Source organism: Sebastes umbrosus, chromosome 22 (assembly GCF_015220745.1).
Source record: "Sebastes umbrosus isolate fSebUmb1 chromosome 22, fSebUmb1.pri, whole genome shotgun sequence".
Classification (NCBI taxonomy): Eukaryota; Metazoa; Chordata; class Actinopteri; order Perciformes; family Sebastidae; genus Sebastes; species Sebastes umbrosus.
Window position 1 is genome coordinate 4,436,766 of NC_051290.1, and position 7,486 is coordinate 4,444,251.

Genomic DNA, 7,486 nt, shown 5'->3' on the forward strand with positions numbered 1-7,486 from the left:
ACGTCAGTTGTTCCAGATTGATCAGTTGTGGACGTGCCAACAGTGGGTTCACTTGTTACAGTTGATTCAGTGGCTGTGATGTAGTCAGTGGAAGAAGATGCATCAGTGTACTCAGTTGATACGATTTCGGTCGTGCCAGTTTGGTCAGAAGTTGCTGTGGGATCAGTGGACTCAGTCGTCAATATTGCAGCGGTTGCATAAGTTTGGTCGGTTGTTAAAGAGGCATCAGTTGACTCAGTTGTGAATGATTCATGTGTTGTATAAGATTGGTCAGTTGTGTAGGTGCCTTCAGTTGGCCCTGTTGTGACGTCAGTTGTTCCAGATTGATCAGTTGTGGACGTGCCACCAGTTTGCCGTGTTGTTACTTCAGTTATACCAGTCTGATCAGTTGTGGATGTGCTTTCAATTGTCCCAGTTGTGAACTCAGTTGTGACCTCAGTTGTTCCAGATTGATCAGTTGTGGGTGTGCCACTAGTTTGCTCAGTTGTTATATCAGTTTTATCTGATTGATCAGTTGTGGGGGTGCCTTCAGTTGGCCCAGTTGAGACGTCAGTTGTGCCAGATTGATCAGTTGTGGACGTGCCACCAGTTTGCCCAGTTGTAACTGCAGTTATACCAGTCTGATCAGTCGTTGAGGTGCTTTCGGTTGGCCCAGTTGTGAACTCAGTTGTGACCTCAGTTGTTCCAGATTGATCAGTGGTTGACGTGCCACTAGTTTGCTCAGTTGTTACATCAGTTTTATCTGATTGATCAGTTGTGGGAGTGCCTTCAGTTGGCCCAGTTGTGACGTCAGTTGTTCCAGATTGATCAGTTGTGGGGGTGCCTTCAGTTGGCCCAGTTGAGACGTCAGTTGTTTCAGATTGAACAGTTGTGGACGTGCCACCAGTTTGCCCAGTTGTAACTGCAGTTATACCAGTCTGATCAGTCGTTGAGGTGCTTTCAGTTGGCCCAGTTGTGAACTCAGTTGTGACCTCAGTTGTTCCAGATTGATCAGTTGTGGGTGTGCCACTAGTTTGCTCAGTTGTTATATCAGTTTTATCTGATTGATCAGTTGTGGGGGTGCCTTCAGTTGGTCCAGTTGTGACGTCAGTTGTTCCAGATTGATCAGTTGTGGACGTGCCACCAGTTTGCCCAGTTGTTACGTCAGTTATACCAGTCTGATCAGTCGTGGATGTGCTTTCAATTGTCCCAGTTGTGAACTCAGTTGTGACCTCAGTTGTTCCAGATTGATCAGTTGTGGGTGTGCCACTAGTTTGCTCAGTTGTTTTATCAGTTTTATCTGATTGATCAGTTGTGGGGGTGCCTTCAGTTGGCCCAGTTGAGAAGTCAGTTGTTCCAGATTGATCAGTTGTGGACGTGCCACCAGTTTGCCCAGTTGTAACTGCAGTTATACCAGTCTGATCAGTCGTTGAGGTGCTTTCAGTTGGCCCAGTTGTGAACTCAGTTATGACCTCAGTTGTTCCAGATTGATCAGTGGTTGACGTGCCACTAGTTTGCTCAGTTGTTATAACAGTTTTATCTGATTGATCAGTTGTGGGAGTGCCTTCAGTTGGTCCAGTTGTGACGTCAGTTGTTCCAGATTGATCAGTTGTGGACGTGCCACCAGTTTGCCCAGTTGTTACTTCAGTTATACCAGTCTGATCAGTCGTGGATGTGCTTTCAATTGTCCCAGTTGTGAACTCAGTTGTGACCTCAGTTGTTCCAGATTGATCAGTTGTGGGGGTGCCTTCAGTTGGCCCAATTGTGAACTCAGTTGTGACCTCAGTTGTTCCAGATTGATCAGTTGTGGATGTGCCACTAGTTTGCTCAGTTGTTACATCAGTTTTATCTGATTGATCAGTTGTGGGAGTGCCTTCAGTTGGTCCAGTTGTGACGTCAGTTGTTCCAGATTGATCAGTTGTGGACGTGCCACCAGTTTGCCCAGTTGTTACTTCAGTTATACCAGTCTGATCAGTCGTGGATGTGCTTTCAATTGTCCCAGTTGTGAACTCAGTTGTGACCTCAGTTGTTCCAGATTGATCAGTTGTGGGTGTGCCACTAGTTTGCTCAGTTGTTTTATCAGTTTTATCTGATTGATCAGTTGTGGGGGTGCCTTCAGTTGGCCCAGTTGAGACGTCAGTTGTTCCAGATTGATCAGTTGTGGATGTGCCACCAGTTTGCCCAGTTGTAACTGCAGTTATACCAGTCTGATCAGTCGTTGATGTGCTTTCGGTTGGCCCAGTTGTGAACTCAGTTGTGACCTCAGTTGTTCCAGATTGATCAGTTGTGGACGTGCCACTAGTTTGCTCCGTTGTTACATCAGTTTTATCTGATTGATCAGTTGTGGGAGTGCCTTCAGTTGGCCCAGTGGTGACGTCAGTTGTTCCAGATTGATCAGTTGTGGATGGGCCACCAGTTTGCCCAGTTGTTACGTCAGTTATACCAGTCTGATCAGCTGTTGAGGTGCTTTCAGTTGGCCCAGTTGTGACTTCAGTTGTTCCAGATTGATCAGTTGTAGATGTGCCACCAGTTTGCCCAGTTGTTACTTCAGTTATACCAGTCTGATCAGTCGTGGATGTGCTTTCAATTGTCCCAGTTGTGAACTCAGTTGTGACCTCAGTTGTTCCAGATTGATCAGTTGTGGATGTGCTACTAGTTTGCTCAGTTGTTATATCAGTTTTATCTGATTGATCAGTTGTGGGGGTGCCTTCAGTCGGCCCAGTTGTGACGTCAGTTGTTCCAGATTGATCAATTGTGGACGTGCCACCAGTTTGCCCAGTTGTAACTGCAGTTATACCAGTCTGATCAGTCGTTGATGTGCTTTCGGTTGGTCCGGTTGTGAACTCAGTTGTGACCCCAGTTGTTCCAGATTGATCAGTTGTGGGTGTGCCACTAGTTTGCTCAGTTGTTATATCAGTTTTATCTGATTGATCAGTTGTGGGGGTGCCTTCAGTTGGCCCAGTTGCGACGTCAGTTGTTCCAGATTGATCAGTTGTGGACGTGCCACCAGCTTGCCCAGTTGTAACTGCAGTTATACCAGTCTGATCAGTCGTTGAGGTGCTTTCAGTTGGCCCAGTTGTGAACTCAGTTGTGACCTCAGTTGTTCCAGATTGATCAGTGGTTGACCATCCACTAGTTTGATCAGTTGTTACATCAGTTTTATCTGATTGATCAGTTGTGGGAGTGCCTTCAGTTGGCCCAGTTGTGACGTCAGTTGTTCCAGATTGATCAGTTGTGGGGGTGCCTTCAGTTGGCCCAGATGAGACGTCAGTTGTTTCAGATTGATCAGTTGTGGACGTGCCACCAGTTTGCCCAGTTGTAACTGCAGTTATACCAGTCTGATCAGTCGTTGAGGTGCTTTCAGTTGGCCCAGTTGTGAACTCAGTTGTGACCTCAGTTGTTCCAGATTGATCAGTTGTGGGTGTGCCACTAGTTTGCTCAGTTGTTATATCAGTTTTATCTGATTGGTCAGTTGTGGGGGTGCCTTCAGTCGGCCCAGTTGTGTCGTCAGTTGTTCCAGATTGATCAGTTGTGGACGTGCCACCAGTTTGCCCAGTTGTAAGTGCAGTTATACCAGTCTGATCAGTCGTTGATGTGCTTTCGGTTGGCCCGGTTGTGAACTCAGTTGTGACCTCAGTTGTTCCAGATTGATCAGTGGTTGACGTGCCACTAGTTTGCTCAGTTGTTACATCAGTTTTATCTGATTGATCAGTTGTGGGAGTTCCTTCAGTTGGCCCAGTTGTGACGTCAGTTGTTCCAGATTTATCAGTTGTGGGGGTGCCTTCAGTTGGCCCAGTTGAGACGTCAGTTGTTTCAGATTGATCAGTTGTGGACGTGCCACCAGTTTGCCCAGTTGTAACTGCAGTTATACCAGTCTGATCAGTCGTTGAGGTGCTTTCAGTTGGTCCAGTTGTGAACTCAGTTGTGACCTCAGTTGTTCCAGATTGATCAGTTGTGGGTGTGCCACTAGTTTGCTCAGTTGTTATATCAGTTTTATCTGATTGATCAGTTGTGGGGGTGCCTTCAGTCGGCCCAGTTGTGACGTCAGTTATTCCAGATTGATCAGTTGTGGACGTGCCACCAGTTTGCCCAGTTGTAACTGCAGTTATACCAGTCTGATCAGTCGTTGATGTGCTTTCGGTTGGCCCGGTTGTGAACTCAGTTGTGACCTCAGTTGTTCCAGATTGATCAGTTGTGGGGGTGCCTTCAGTTGGCCCAGTTGTGAACTCAGTTGTGACCTCAGTTGTTCCAGATTGATCAGTTGTGGATGTGCCACTAGTTTGCTCAGTTGTTACATCAGTTTTATCTGATTGATCAGTTGTGGGAGTGCCTTCAGTTGGTCCAGTTGTGACGTCAGTTGTTCCAGATTGATCAGTTGTGGACGTGCCAACAGTGGGTTCACTTGTTACAGTTGATTCAGTGGCTGTGATGTAGTCAGTGGAAGAAGATGCATCAGTGTACTCAGTTGATACGATTTCGGTCGTGCCAGTTTGGTCAGAAGTTGCTGTGGGATCAGTGGACTCAGTCGTCAATATTGCAGCGGTTGCGTAAGTTTGGTCGGTTGTTAAAGAGGCATCAGTTGACTCAGTTGTGAATGATTCATGTGTTGTATAAGATTGGTCAGTTGTGTAGGTGCCTTCAGTTGGCCCTGTTGTGACGTCAGTTGTTCCAGATTGATCAGTTGTGGACGTGCCACCAGTTTGCCGTGTTGTTACTTCAGTTATACCAGTCTGATCAGTCGTGGATGTGCTTTCAATTGTCCCAGTTGTGAACTCAGTTGTGACCTCAGTTGTTCCAGATTGATCAGTTGTGGGTGTGCCACTAGTTTGCTCAGTTGTTATATCAGTTTTATCTGATTGATCAGTTGTGGGGGTGCCTTCAGTCTGCCCAGTTGTGACGTCAGTTGTTCCAGATTGATCAGTTGTGGACGTGCCACCAGTTTGCCCAGTTGTAACTGCAGTTATACCAGTCTGATCAGTCGTTGATGTGCTTTCGGTTGGCCCGGTTGTGAACTCAGTTGTGACCTCAGTTGTTCCAGATTGATCAGTTGTGGGGGTGCCTTCAGTTGGCCCAATTGTGAACTCAGTTGTGACCTCAGTTGTTCCAGATTGATCAGTTGTGGATGTGCCACTAGTTTGCACAGTTGTTTCATCAGTTTTATGTGATTGATCAGTTGTGGGAGTGCCTTCAGTTGGTCCAGTTGTGACGTCAGTTGTTCCAGATTGATCAGTTGTGGACGTGCCACCAGTTTGCCCCGTTGTTACTTCAGTTATACCAGTCTGATCAGTCGTGGATGTGCTTTCAATTGTCCCAGTTGTGAACTCAGTTGTGACCTCAGTTGTTCCAGATTGATCAGTTGTGGGTGTGCCACTAGTTTGCTCAGTTGTTATATCAGTTTTATCTGATTGATCAGTTGTGGGGGTGCCTTCAGTTGGCCCAGTTGAGACGTCAGTTGTGCCAGATTGATCAGTTGTGGACGTGCCACCAGTTTGCCCAGTTGTAACTGCAGTTATACCAGTCTGATCAGTCGTTGAGGTGCTTTCGGTTGGCCCAGTTGTGAACTCAGTTGTGACCTCAGTTGTGCCAGATTGATCAGTGGTTGACGTGCCACTAGTTTGCTCAGTTGTTACATCAGTTTTATCTGATTGATCAGTTGTGGGAGTGCCTTCAGTTGGCCCAGTTGTGACGTCAGTTGTTCCAGATTGATCAGTTGTGGGGGTGCCTTCAGTTGGCCCAGTTGAGACGTCAGTTGTTTCAGATTGAAGAGTTGTGGACGTGCCACCAGTTTGCCCAGTTGTAACTGCAGTTATACCAGTCTGATCAGTCGTTGAGGTGCTTTCAGTTGGCCCAGTTGTGAACTCAGTTGTGACCTCAGTTGTTCCAGATTGATCAGTTGTGGGTGTGCCACTAGTTTGCACAGTTGTTATATCAGTTTTATCTGATTGATCAGTTGTGGGGGTACCTTCAGTTGGTCCAGTTGTGACGTCAGTTGTTCCAGATTGATCAGTTGTGGACGTGCCACCAGTTTGCCCAGTTGTTACGTCAGTTATACCAGTCTGATCAGTCGTGGATGTGCTTTCAATTGTCCCAGTTGTGAACTCAGTTGTGACCTCAGTTGTTCCAGATTGATCAGTTGTGGGTGTGCCACTAGTTTGCTCAGTTGTTTTATCAGTTTTATCTGATTGATCAGTTGTGGGGGTGCCTTCAGTTGGCCCAGTTGAGAAGTCAGTTGTTCCAGATTGATCAGTTGTGGACGTGCCACCAGTTTGCCCAGTTGTAACTGCAGTTATACCAGTCTTATCAGTCGTTGAGGTGCTTTCAGTTGGCCCAGTTGTGAACTCAGTTATGACCTCAGTTGTTCCAGATTGATCAGTGGTTGACGTGCCACTAGTTTGCTCAGTTGTTATATCAGTTTTATCTGATTGATCAGTTGTGGGAGTGCCTTCAGTTGGTCCAGTTGTGACGTCAGTTGTTCCAGATTGATCAGTTGTGGACGTGCCACCAGTTTGCCCAGTTGTTACTTCAGTTATACCAGTCTGATCAGTCGTGGATGTGCTTTCAATTGTCCCAGTTGTGAACTCAGTTGTGACCTCAGTTGTTCCAGATTGATCAGTTGTGGGTGTGCCACTAGTTTGCTCAGTTGTTTTATCAGTTTTATCTGATTGATCAGTTGTGGGGGTGCCTTCAGTTGGCCCAGTTGAGACGTCAGTTGTTCCAGATTGATCAGTTGTGGATGTGCCACCAGTTTGCCCAGTTGTAACTGCAGTTATACCAGTCTGATCAGTCGTTGATGTGCTTTCGGTTGGCCCAGTTGTGAACTCAGTTGTGACCTCAGTTGTTCCAGATTGATCAGTTGTGGACGTGCCACTAGTTTGCTCAGTTGTTACATCAGTTTTATCTGATTGATCAGTTGTGGGAGTGCCTTCAGTTGGCCCAGTGGTGACGTCAGTTGTTCCAGATTGATCAGTTGTGGATGGGCCACCAGTTTGCCCAGTTGTTACGTCAGTTATACCAGTCTGATCAGCTGTTGAGGTGCTTTCAGTTGGCCCAGTTGTGACTTCAGTTGTTCCAGATTGATCAATTGTAGATGTGCCACCAGTTTGCCCAGTTGTTACTTCAGTTATACCAGTCTGATCAGTCGTGGATGTGCTTTCAATTGTCCCAGTTGTGAACTCAGTTGTGACCTCAGTTGTTCCAGATTGATCAGTTGTGGATGTGCTACTAGTTTGCTCAGTTGTTATATCAGTTTTATCTGATTGATCAGTTGTGGGGGTGCCTTCAGTCGGCCCAGTGGTGACGTCAGTTGTTCCAGATTGATCAGTTGTGGACGTGCCAACAGTGGGTTCACTTGTTACAGTTGATTCAGTGGCTGTGATGTAGTCAGTGGAAGAAGATGCATCAGTGTACTCAGTTGATACGATTTCGGTCGTGCCAGTTTGGTCAGAAGTTGCTGTGGGATCAGTGGACTCAGTCGTCAATATTGCAGCGGTTGGATAAGTTTGGTCGG